The sequence below is a fragment of the Marmota flaviventris genome, chromosome 4 (genome assembly GCF_047511675.1).
Source record: "Marmota flaviventris isolate mMarFla1 chromosome 4, mMarFla1.hap1, whole genome shotgun sequence".
Classification (NCBI taxonomy): domain Eukaryota; kingdom Metazoa; phylum Chordata; class Mammalia; order Rodentia; family Sciuridae; genus Marmota; species Marmota flaviventris.
Window position 1 is genome coordinate 81,138,614 of NC_092501.1, and position 14,569 is coordinate 81,153,182.

Sequence of the window (14,569 nt, forward strand, 5' to 3'; positions counted from 1 at the left end):
AAGCTTACCCCAAGACCAAACACTAGCACTAACCCTATCCATTATCCTAAGCATAAGCCTAACCCAAATCCTAACCTTAGGCCAAACCCCAACCCTATCCCTAAGACGAACCCTGTATGTTACTCTAAACCTAACCTGAATCCTAAACTTAACCATATCCATTACTCTAACCCGAAACCTCACCCTAACCCTAACCATAAAACTAGCCGTAATTGTAAAGCCAGTTCTTAACCCTAATGCTAATTCGAGAACTAAACCTAAATCTTAACCTAAAACCGAACCCTAACCTGACTCTAAACTTAATAATATACCTAGCTCTAAACCTTACCCCTAAATTAAACCTAACCCTTACACTAGACTTGGACATAAACCTAACCCTAACACTATCCCTAACTGTAACCCTAGACCTGAAATTAGCCCTAACCCTAATCCTAGCCCAAACCCTAACACAAATCCTAGCCCTCATCCTAGCCCTAAACCTAGCCTTAATCCTAACTCTCACCCTTAAACTAGCCCTATCCTGAATTTTAAAGGTCGTCCTAGCCATAAACCTAGATATAACCTGATCACTTCCCCTAAAACTAACTCTAAACCTAACACTAACTCTAACCTTAACCCTTGCCCTAACCATAGACCTTACCCTAACACAGACCCAAAACGCTAGTCCTAGCCCTAATTTAGCCCTAATCCTAAACCTACCCCTAACCCTACCCCTAAAACTAACTCTTACCCTACCCTTATTTCTATTTATAACCCTATCCGTTACTGTAACCCTCACACTAGACCTAACCTTAGCCGTAAACGTAGCCATAGCCCTAACCCTAGATCTAAACATAACTATAAATCTAACCCTAACCTTATACCTAAAATTCACCATAACACTAGCCCTAACACTATTGCTGATCCTAAAACTAGCCCTAATGCTAGCCCTAGCCCTAAAACAAAACAAAGGCATTGCTCTTACCCTAAACCTTATGCTATACCAATCCCTACCCCTATAACTAGCCATAACTCTAGCTCTAATTCGAGTCCTAGGCCTAAAACTAACCTTGAACCTGACTCTTACCCAAACACTAACTTTAGCTCTAAATACCACCCTAACCCTAAGCTAATGATAACACAATTCTTAACCCAAACATTAACCCTAAAACTAACCCTTATTGTAACACTAGTTCTTACATTGGCCATAGCCCTAACCTTGGCCCTAACCCTAACACAATAATTGCACTAATCCAAGCCCTAACACTAGATTTAACCCTAACCCTAACCCTAATCCTAGCCATAAACATAACCCTAAACATAACCCTAACCCTAGCTCTAACCCCATCCTTTATCTTAAGCCAAACCTTATCCATAATGCTAACCCTAGACCTAATCCTAATTCTTAGCCTAAACCAAACAATAACCCTATTACTAATCCTAACTCTAGCCCTCATTCTAGCTCTAACCATAACCCAAAATCTAACTCTAGACTTCACCCTTATTCTGACACTGACACTAATTATAGGTCTAAACCAGACCCTAATCCTAAGCCGAACCCTGAAAGTAGCCCTACCAGTAACCTTATACCTAAACCTAACACTATCCCTAGCCCTAAACCTAAGCCTAATCCTAAATCAAGTCATAACTCTAGCCCTAGACCTAAACAAAAATTGAGCCCTATCCCTAACAATAACCCTTAACCTAATCCAAACACTAACCCTACCCCTATACCTACCCTTGTTCTAATTCTGGCTCTCACCCTAACCTTAAATCTAATCTGAACATTGACCCTGACACTAACACTAAACCTAGCTCTAAACCTGACAATAAACCAAAATCTAAACTTAACACTAGACCTAGCCATAACGCTTACCCTATAACTAGCTATAATTAGTACCCTAGATCTTACATTACCCATAGCACTAACCCTAGGCCTAAACCTAACACAAAACCTAGCACTAGTCCGAGGCCTAAACCTACCCTAAGCATAACCCTCACCCTAACCCTAGCTCTTACTCTAACCCTAAACCTAACCCTCACCTTAGTCCTTATCCTAGCTCAAAGACTAACCCTTAGCCTAAACATAAACCTAGCCCTATACCGACCCATAACCCCAACCCTAGCTCTAATCCTAACCTTAACCCTACCACTAACCCTAGCTCTAACCCTAGCCATTACCCTAACTCTAACCCTAAATGTAATGATAACCTTAGTCATAATCCTAACTGAAATCCTAACACAAAACATAAATCTAACCCTAGACTTAACCCTAAACCTAAACCTTGCTTTAGCCCTAACCCTAACTCAAACTCTAACACTTACCCTAAACCCAACAGTAAACCCAGCCCTAAAACTAAACTTAACCCTAAATCTAAACTTAACCCTAAAGCTAACCTTACATCTAACCCAATCTATTACTCTAAATCTAACCCTAAACCTAACGAAAACCCTAGACCTAACCCTAAACCTAACCGTGACCATAAACATAACCCTGAACCTAGACCTAACAATAAATCTAACCCTCAACATAGGACTAATCTTAGCTCAAAACCTAACCCTTACTCTAAACCTAAACCTAACCCTACACTAAGGTAGGGTTACTAGACTTAATCCAATCCCTAACCCTAAATCTAGCCCTAGTCTTAACCATAAATTTAGCCCTAACCTTAGCTCTAACCCTATATATTACCCATATGATAATTCTAATCCTAATGTTAACTCTAGGCCTAACCCTAACCTTATTTGTATCCTGAAACCTATCCATTACCCTAACCCTAACCCTAAAGCTCATTTGAGCCCTATTCCTAAACCTTAACCTAAAACAAAACTTAAAAATGACACCGACCCTAAAAATACACCTAGGTCTTAACCTGAGGCTTACCCTAAGCCTAACACTTACATTAGACCTGGACACAAACTTAAACCTAAATCTACTCCTAAGTAAAACACTAGACCTGACCTTATTCCTAGCCCTAATACTAGACCTAAACCTACAACAAGCCCTTGCCCTCATCCTAGCCTTAAACCTAGACTTAATCATACCCTAAACCTAACCCTAGTCCTAACTCTAATTCTAACCCTGACCCTAACCCTAAAACTAACAATAACAACATCCCTTACCCTAACAATAACCATAACCCTAGTCCTCATGCTAGGCCTAATCCTAGCCCTAATTTAGACCTATCCCTAAAACTAATTATAACCCTACCCCTAAGATTAAATCTAACTCTCATCCTAGACCTATTCCTATTCCTAAACATTTATTACCATAACTTTTACCCTAGCCCTAACTCTTCCCTATCCTTAGACCTAGCCCTATCCTTGATCTAATGCTAACTCCAAATCTAAACCTAAACTTAAGCCTAAGCCTAACACTAACACTTGCCCTAACCCTCATGGTAATTATATAACTAGTGCTACCCCTAAACCTAGGACTAAAACAAAACTGAGCAATACCCTAACCCTAAAACTTAACATAAACCAAACCCTAACACTACACCTAGACCTAACCTAGCCCTTTTTTGTGTCCTAGCTGTAACCTTAAAACGTACCCTGAACCTGACTCATATCCTAGCACCCACTCTACCTCTAAACACCTCCCTAAAGTTAAAGAAAAAACCCTAAATGTAACCCTAGCCCTAATTCGAGTCATAACCCTAACCTTAAAACTAACCCTGACCCTGACTCATATCCTAACACTCACCCTAACTCTAAACACCTCCCTCACCTTAAACCGAACACTATCAGTAACCCTAGTCCTTATTTGAGACCTAACCATAACAATAAAACTAACCCTGACCCTGACTCTGACCTTAACCCTTATCATAGCACTCACATAACCCAATACCTACCCCTAATCTGAGCCATAACTCGAGTTTTAAACCTAATCCTAACGCTAACCATAGCCCTAAACATAACCATAATCCTAGCCCTAACCCTAGCTCTAACCCTATCCATTGTCATAAATATAAACCTAACCTTAATGCTAACACTAGGCCTAAACCTAACCCCATCCCTAATATTAAACCTATCCATTAACATAAAGCAAACTCAAACCCTAATTTTTTTATTACCTATCATTACCATAACACTAACTCTAATGCTAATTTGAGACCTAAATTTAAACCTTAACCTTTCCCAAACCCTAATTCAGTTCCTGACCCTACAAAATACCCCTAGCTCTAAACCTGACCCTAACCCCAAACCTAACCCTAACACTACAGGTAGCTATAAAACTAAAACTAAAATTATCATTAAACAAAACCGTAGACCTGATATTAGCCCTAGACCTAAAACTAGCCCTAACCCTAAAAAAAAACCTATCCCTCCTCTGAGCCCTAAACCTAGCCTTATTCATAACCCTAACCCTAAACATAAATTTAACCCTAATTATAACCCTCACCCTATCATTAAACATAGCTATAACACCATCCCTTAGCCTAAAGTTAACCCTAACCCTAACCCAAATTCTAGGCCTAAGCTGAACACTAACCTAGGCCTAATTCTAACCCTAATTTAACCCTATCCATAAACCTAACCTGAACCTTGGCCCTAAGACAAACTCTAACTCTCACACTAGCCCTACCCCTAGTTCTAACTCTATCCCTTTCTGTAACCCTAACCCTAGCCCTGATCCTACGCATAACTCTTCCCTAATCTTTATATCTAGTCCTAACCCAAATATAAACCTAACTCTAAGTCTAACACTAAGCCTAAGCCTAACCTTAATACTAGCCCCAACCCTAACACTAACCATAAAACTAGCTCTAACCCTAACCCTAGCAGTAAAACAAAACCAAGCAATAGCCCTAACATAAACTTTAACTTACACCAAAACCTAGCACTACACCTAGACCTAACCCTAGCCCTAATTCGAGTCCTAACCTTAACCTTAATACTTCCCCTGACCCTGATTCATATCCTAACACTCACCCTAGCTCTAAACACCACCTTAACTTTAAACCAGACCCTTACAGTAACCCTAGCCCTATTTCATGTTCTAACCCTAATCCTAAAACTAACATGACCATGACTATTAACCTAACACTAACACTAGTTCTAAATATCACCCTAACATTAATACTAATCTTAACACTAGAGGTTAAACCCCTAATCATAACCAAAAAATTAACCCTAATTGTAACCCTAGTTCTTATATTAGCCATTGCTCTAACCCTAGCCCTAAACCTAAAACAAAACTAGCCATAATCTGAGCCCTAAACCTAGCTTTAATCCTAACCCGTGCCCTAACCCTAGCCCTAACCCTAGCTCTAACCCTATCACTTACCCTAAGCCAAACCCTAACCCTAATGCTAACCCTAATCCTTAACATGACCCAAACCTAACCCTATTACTAGTCTGAACCCTAGCCCTCATTCTAGCTCTAACCATCACCCCAACCCAACCCTAACCCTGACTCTTATTCTGACCCTAACACTAATCGTAGGTCTAAACCTGAACCTAACCCTAATCTGAACACTAAGACCAGCCCTACAGGTAACTTCATACCTATACCTAACCCTATCACTGGCCCTAGACTTAAACCTAATCCTAAATCTAGTGATAACTCTTGCCCTAGATCTAAACAAATCTTAGTCCTATCCCTAACAGTAACCCTTAATCTATTAAAAAACACTAACCCTACCCCTATACCTAACCTTTTCCTAATCCTGGCTTTCACCGTAACCCTAACTCTAACCTGAACACCTACCCTGACACTCACATTAAACCTAGATTGAAACTTGACAATAAACCACAATCTACACTTTACACTTGACTTAGCCAAAACACTTAACCTACAACTAGCCGTAATTAGAACTCTAGATCTTATATTACCCATGGCACTAACCTTAGGGCTAAACCTAACACAAAACCTAGCCCTAATCAAAACTGAGCTATAGCCCTATTCCTAACCCTTAACCTAAACCAAATCCTAACACTACACCAAGTCCTAATCCTATCCCTATAATTAATATTTACCCTGTCTCTGACCCTAAATCTAACCCAGCTCTAAACATCACCTTAATCCTAAATGTAACCTAAACACTAGACCTAGCCCTGACCCTAACTATAAAAGTATTCTGAAATCTAAAGCCATTTCTTACATTAGCCAAAGCCATAAATCTAACACAAAAGACCTAACCCTTGCTTTAACGAAAACCCTAAATATAACCCTAGCTCTAACCCTAACCAAAACCCTAACCCTAGCTCTAAACCTATTACTTTCCCTAAGCCAAACTCTCACAATAACGTTAACCTAGTTTTAACCTTAATCCTTAACCTACCCCAAATCCTAACTCTATTACTAATCCTAACTCTAACCCTTATTCTATCTCTAACACTATCCCAAAGCCTAAGCCTAACCCTGATCCTTATTCTGAACCTAACACTAACCTTACATCTAAGCCTGACCCTAACTCTAAACCGAACCCTAACACTAGCTCTACCTGTAAACCTATACCTAACCTAACCATAATACTAGCACTAGACCAAAACCCGACTGGTAAATCTATACCTAATCTAACCATAGTACTAGCTCTAGACCTAAACTTAATCCTAAATATAGCCATAACTCTAACCCTAAAAAATCCTAGCCTTAGCCCTAACAATAACCATTAACCTAATGCAAAGATTAACCCTATCCCTAGACCTAAACCTAGTTCTAATTCTGGCCCTAACCCTAAACCCAATGCTAACTCAAAAACTGACACTTATCCTCACACAAACCCTAGCTCTAAACCTTATTGTAATCCAAAACCTAACTCTAACTATAGACCTATTCATAACCCTAACTCTAAAATTGCCATAACCATAAACCAGGCTCTTTCATTACCCATAGCCTTAAAGCTAACCATAAATCTCATGCAAAACATAGCCCTAACCCTATCCATAAGCGTAATCCTAAACAAAACCTTAGCCCAAACCCTAATCCTAATGCTTGCCCTAGGCCTAACACTAGCTCAAACTCTAACCTTTACTATAAACATAACACTACTCCTAACCATAACCCTAATCCAACCCTAATCCTAACTGTATCCATAGCCCAACTATTAGATCTAACTCTACCCATTACCTTAAACAAACCCTCACCTAATGCTAATCCTAAACCTAACCCTAACACTAACCCTAACCATAGCCCTGACTCTAACCCTAACCCTCGCCTTAGCCCTAATTCTAGCTCAAACCCTAACACTTACCCTAAACCTAACCCTAACACTGACACTAACCCTATGCCTAACCCTAACTCTAGACCTAATCCTTAGCTTAATCCAAGCCCTAAAACAAGCACTAACCCTATCCATTATTCTAAACAAAAGACTAAACCAAATGCTTATCTTAGGCCAACTCCTAATCCTATCTCTAACACTCACCCTATACATTGTCTAAACCTAAACTTATCCATTACTCTAACCCTAAACCTCACCCTAATCCTAACCATAAAATTAGCCCTAAGTGTAAATCCAGTACTTAATGCTAATGCTAATTCAAGCCCTAAACCTAAACCTTAACCCAAACCAAACCCTAACCCAACAATTAACCTAATCATACACCTGGCTCTAAACGTGACCCCTACACTAAACCTAATCCTCACACTATCCCAAACCATAACCCTAGACCTGACATTAGCCCTAGCCTTAATCCTAGCCCTAAAACTAACACTAACCCTAGCCTTCATCCTAGCCCTAAACCTAGCCTTAATCCTAATTTGAACACTCACCCTAGGCCTATCCTGAATTTGAAAGCTAGTCCTAGCCCCAAACCTAGCTATAACCCCATCTATTCCCCTAAAACTAACTCTAAACCTAACACTAACACTAACCCTAGCTTTAACCATAGACCTAAACTTAACACTGACCCAAACGCTAATACTAGCCCTAATTTAGCCCTAAACCTAACCCTAGCCCTAACCCTAGCCCTAAGACTAACTCAAACCCTAGCCCTATTTCTATTTCTAACCCTAGACCTAACCTTAGCCCTAAACCAAACCATATCCCTAACCCAAACCATATCCCTAACCCTAGATCTAAACATACCTCTAAATATGATCCTATCCTCAATCTTAACCTCACCATACCACTAGCCCTAACACTATTGCTAATCCTAAAACTAGCCCTAACCATAACCCTAGCCCTAAAACAAAACCAAGCCATTGCACTAACCCTTACCCTATAGCAAACCCTACTCCTATAACTAGCCATAACCGTCGCTCTAATTCGAGTCCTAGGCCTAAAATTAACCCTGACCCTGACTCTTACCAAACACTAAACCTAGCTATAAGTATCATCTTAATACTAAAGCTAAGGCTAGAACCACTCCGAGCCCAAACCCTAACCCTAAATCTAACCCTAATCATAAACTTAGTTCTTACATTGGTCATAGCCCTAACCCTAACCCTAACCCTAACACAAAAATAGCTCTAATCCAAGCACTAACACTAGATTTAACCCTAAGCCTAACCCTAATCCTAGCCCTAAACCTAACCCTAAACGTAGAGGTAAACCTAGCTCTAACCGTATCCCTTACCCTAAGCCAAACCCTTTCCATAACGATAACCTTAGTCCTAATCCTAATCCTTAGACAAAACCAAACACTTACTCTATTACTAGTCCTAAGCATAGCTCTCGTCCTACCTTTAACCCTAACCAAAACTCAAACTCTAAACTTCTCCCATATTCTGACCCAAACACTAATTATACTTTAAAACCTGACCCTAACCTAAAATGAACCCTTAAATTAGCCCTACCAGCAACCTTATACCTAAACCTAACAATAACACTAGCCCTAAATCTAAACCTAATCTTAAATCGAGTGATAAATCTAGCCCTACACCTAAACAAAAACTTAGTCTTATGCCTAACAGTGACCTGTAACCTAATCCAAACACTAACCCTACCCTTATACCTAACCTTGTCCTAATTCTGGCTTTCACCTTAATCCTAACTGTAACATGAAACCTGACCCTGACACTAACACTAAACGAAGCTCTTAACCTGACAATAAACCAAAATCTAAACTTAAGAGTAGACCTAGCCATAACCCTTACCCTACAACTAGCCATAATTAGAACCTTAAATCTTACATTACCCCTAGTACTAACCCTAGTCCTAAACCAAACACAAAACCTAGCCATTATCCGAGGCCTAAACCTACCTTAAGAATGACCCTAACCCTAACCCTAGCTCTAAACCTAACCCTAATTCTCAACTTAGTCCTAACCCTAGTTCACAGCCTAACCCTTAGCTTAAACATAACCCTAGCCCTATCCCTACCCATATATCTAACCCTAGCCCTAATCCTAACCTTAACACTATCTCTAATCCTAGCTCTAACACTAGCCATTACCCTAACTGTAAAGCTAAATGTAATTATAATTCTAGCCCTAACCCTAACCAAAACCTAACACAAAACATAAACCTAACCCTAGACATAACGCTAAACCTAATCCTTGCTTTACCCTAACCCTAACTCAAAACCTAACTCTTACCATAAACCCAACAGTAAACCCAGCTTTACAACTAAACTTAGCCCTAAACTTAAGCTTAACACAAAATCTAACCTTTCATCTAACCCAATCTATTACTCTAAACTTAACCCTAAACCTAATGAAAACCCTAGACCTAACCCTAAACCTAACCCTGACCATAACCATAACATTAACCCTAGACCTAACACTAAACCTAACCCTCACCCTAGGACTAAAAAGCTCAAAACTGAACATTTACCTTAAACCTAACTCTAACCTACCCTAAGCTAGGTTTACTAAACCTAACCCAAACCCTAATTCTAACTCTAGCCCTAATCTAAACCATAAACTTAGCCCTATCCCTAGATCTAATGCTATACATTATCCTTATGATAATCCTAATGCTAATGCTAACGCTAGGCCTAAGCCTAATTCTATTGCTATCCCGAAAACCTTCCATTACACTAAACATACCCTGAATCCTAAACCTAACACTATGCATTACCCTAAGCCTAACCCTAACATTCATTTGAGTCCTATCCCTAAACCTTAATGTAAAAAAACCTTAAACATGATCCTGACCCTAAAAATACACCTAGCTCTAAACCTGACCCTTACACTAAGCTTAACACTTATACTAGAGCTAGACACAAACCTAACCCTAAATCTACCCTAACTGTAACACTAGTCCTGACATTATCCCTAGCCCTAATTCTAGACCTAACCCTACAACAAACACTAGCCCTCATCCTAGCGCTAAACCAAGCCTTAATCATAACCTTAACCCTAAACCTAGCCCTAACTCTAATTCTAATCCTCACCCTACATCTAAACCTAGCTATAACAACATCCCTTACCCTAAACGTAACCATAACACTAGTCCCAATGCTAGGTCTTAGATGAACACTAACGCCAGCCCTAATCCTACCTCTATTTTAGCCCTATCCCTAAAACTAAACATAAGTCTAGCCCAAAGACTAAATCTAACCCTCACCCTAGACCTATCCCTATTTTTAAATGTATCTGTTAGCCTAACAAAAAACCCTAGCCCTTTGCTAAGACCTAGCCCTAACCATAGATATAATGCTAACCCCAAATCTAAATCTAACTCTAAGCCTAAGCCTAACATTAACACTAACATTAACCCTTATGCTAATCACATAACTAGCGCTAACCCTAAATCTAGGACTAAAACAAAACTGAGCAATACCCTAACACTAAACCTTAACTTAAACTAAACCCTAACAGTACACCTAGACCTAATCTAGCCCTAAATCGAGTCCTAACTCTAACCTTAAAACTTACCCTGACCCTGAATCATATCTTAATTCTCACCCTAGCTCTAAACACCACCCTAAAAATAAACAAAACCGTAACTGTAACACTAGCCCTTATTTGAATCGTAACCCTAACCCTATAACTAACCCTGACCCTGACTCTGACATTACCCTAACCTAAGCACTAACTTAATTCAAAACCTAGCCCTAATCTGAGCCATAACCCCAGTTTAAACCTTATCCTAACCCTAACCCTAGCCCTAATCATAACCATAACCCTTGCCCTTACACTAGGTCTAACCTGTATCCATTGCCATAACCATAACCATAACCCTAATGCTGACCCTAGGCCTAAACCTTACCCTATACCTAATCCTAAGCCTATCCATTACCGTAAACCAAACTTAAACCTTAAACCTCACCATATTATTACCATAACACTAACCCTAATGCTAATTTGAGCCATAATTTTAAACCTTATCCTATCTCAAACCCTAAACCAGACCCTGACCCTAAAAATACCCCTAGATCTAAACCTGAACCTAACCCTATACCTAACCCTTACACTACAGGTAGCCTAACACTAAAAGTATCTTTAACCACAACTGTAGACCTTATATTAGCCCCAGCCCTAATCCTAGCCTTAACCCTAAAAAAATCCTAGCCCACCTCCTAACACTAAACCAGGACCCTAACCCTAACCATAAACATAACCCTAATTCTAACCCTCAGCCTATCTATAAACCTAGCTATAATGTGATCCTGTAGCCTAAATTTAACCCTAATCCTAACCCTAATGCTAGGCCTAAGCTGAACACTAACCCTAGCCCTAATTCTAGCCGTAATTTAAACCTATCCCTAATCCTAACCCTAACCTTAGCCCTAAGACTAACTCTAATTCTCACACTACCTCTATACCTAGTTCTAACCCTATCCCTTACTCTAACCCTATCCTAGCCCTAAACCTAGACATAAGCCTAGCCATAACCCTTGCCAAATTATTATTTCTAGTCCTAATCCTAAATCTAAAGCCAACTCTAAATCTAACACTAACCTTAAGCCTAAGCCTAACATTAACACTAGCCTTAACCCTAACACTAATCATAAAACTAGCTCTCACCCTAACCCTAGCAGTAAAACAAAACCGAGCAATAGCTTAACACTAAATCTTAACTTAAACCAAACACTAGCACTACACCTCGACCTAACCCTAGACCTAATTAGAGTCCTAAACTTAACCTTAATACTAAGCCTGTCTCTGATTCATATCCTAACACTCATCCTACCTCTAAACACCACCCTAACTTTAAACCAAACCCTTAGAGTAACCCTAGCATTATTTTGAGTCCTAAACCTAACTCTAAATCTAACACTGACCCTGACTATTAACCTAATATTAACACTCACTCTAAATATCACCCTAACCTTAAACCTAATCTTAACACTAGAGGTTTAACCCATAACCATAACCCCAAAATTAACCCTAATTGTAACCCTAGTTCTTACATTAGCTGTTGTTGTAACCCTATCCCTAAACCTAACACAAATCTAGCACTAATCCTAGCCCTAAACCTAGCTTTAAACCTAACACTTGCCCTAATCCACACCCTAACCATACCTCTAACCCTATCTCTTATCCTAAGCCAAACGCTAACCCTAATGCTAACCCTAATCGTGAACATGACCCCAAACATAACACTATTACTAGTCCTAACCCTAGCACTCATTCTAGGTCTAAGTATAACCCAAACCCTAACCTTAACCCTGACACTTATTCTGACCCTAACACTAATTGTAGGTCTAAACCTGAACCTAACCCTATTCTTAACCCTAACACTACCCCTACCGGTAACCTTATACCTAAACCTAACCCTAACACTAGCTCTAGACCAAAACCTAATCCTAAATCTAGCCCCATAACTCGAACCCTAGCCCTAAAAAACCCCTAGACCTAGCCCTAACAATATCTTTAGCCTAAGCCAAACACTAACCCATCCGTTGACCTAACAATAGACCTAATTCTGGCTTTAACCCTAACAATAACACTAATCTGAATACTAACCCAGACACTAACATTAACCCTAGCATAAATATCGATCTAACCCTAAACCAGCCCTAAAACTATACCTAGACCTAATATTAACCCTAAAACTTGCCTGAATCAAAACAAGTTCTTACGTTAGCTGTAGCCCTAACCTGTCACAAAACCTAGCCCTGAACCAAGCCCTATCCTAGCTTAAAACGTAAAGCTAATCCTGACCCTAACCATAGTCTTAACCCTAATCCTAAGCGCAACCCTAGACTTAATCCTTAGCATAACCCTAGACCTAACCCTAGCTCTAACCTACCCATTACCCTAATGATAACACTAACCCTTATGCTAACCCTAGGCCAAAACCTAATCCTATCCCTAACTCTAAACATATCCATTATCCTACAATTAACCTGAACCCTAAACCTAAAACTACCATCACCCTATCCTTAAAAATAATGCTAATTCGAGCCCTAAACCTAAACCTTAACCTAACAAAAACCCTGAAATTGACCTTAAACCTAATAATACCCCTAACTTTCAACCTGACCGTAACCATAAACCTAACCCTTACAAGAGACCTAGCTATAAACCTAATCCTAAAACTATCCCTAACTGTAACCCTAGACGTTACATTAACCCTAACTCTAATCCTAGTCCTAACACTAACACAAACCTTAGCCCACATTCTAGCCATTAACCTCGCCTGAATCATAAACATAACCCTAACCCAACACTAATTATTACCCTCACCTTAGCCCTAAAACTAGCTATAATCCCATTTCTTACCCTAAACCTAAACTTAACCCTAAACCTGAAACTAACCCTAGCCCTAAACTTAAAACTAACCCTAACACTAACCCTATCCCTAATCCCAGGCCTAATTTAGCCCTTTCCCTTACCCTAACCCTAACCATCATCCTTGCACTAAGGCTAACTCTAACTCTCGCCCTAGCCCTATTCCAAGATATAAACCTATCCCTTACCATCACCATATACCTAGCCCTAAACTCAGCCCTAACCCTACCCCTATCCATAGCCCTAGCTCAAACCCTAGATCTAAATCTAACTCTAAATCTAACCTTATATCTAAGCCTAAACTTCACACTAACACTAGACATAACCCTAACACTAATCCTAAAACTAGCCCTAACCATAGCCTAGCCCTAAAACAAAATCAAGTCAAATCCCTAAACCTAATTCTTAACATAAACCAACCCTAACCTTCCACTTTGCCCTAACCCTGTCTCTAATTCTAGTCCTAAATCTAATCTGAAAACTAATCTGGACCGTGACTCTGACCCTAACACTAACCCTAGCTCTAAACATCATTGTAACATAATCCTAACCCTAACATTAGACCTAGCCCTTACCCTAACCTTATAACTAGTGCTAATCATAACCCTACTTCATACATTACCCGTAGCCTTAACCCCAGCCCTACTCTAACCCAAAACCTTGCCTTAATCCGAGTCTTCTGTTTCTGCTGAGAGTGCCCTTGTGGCCCTAGTTTTATTCAATTTTTTTTTTATACTGGGCAGGATTCATATTTTACTTAGCTTTTCTCTGCTCCACAGGTTTGGGCCTTGTTGGTTCAATGGTTTGCTGTCAGGGACAGTTTGTGTTTTAAGGTTTTCCTTCTTTATGGCTTATTGATGTGAATGAAAATTGAGCTGGAAATCAAGCAGGGTTGGTAGGAGGTGCTTGAAAATTCACACAATTAATTCTCAGTGGGCACTTTCTGGTTTATTTCTTTTGAAGGAAGGCCAAAGATGAAGCATTCAAAAGTAACTGTATCCAAGAGCCCTTAAGGAC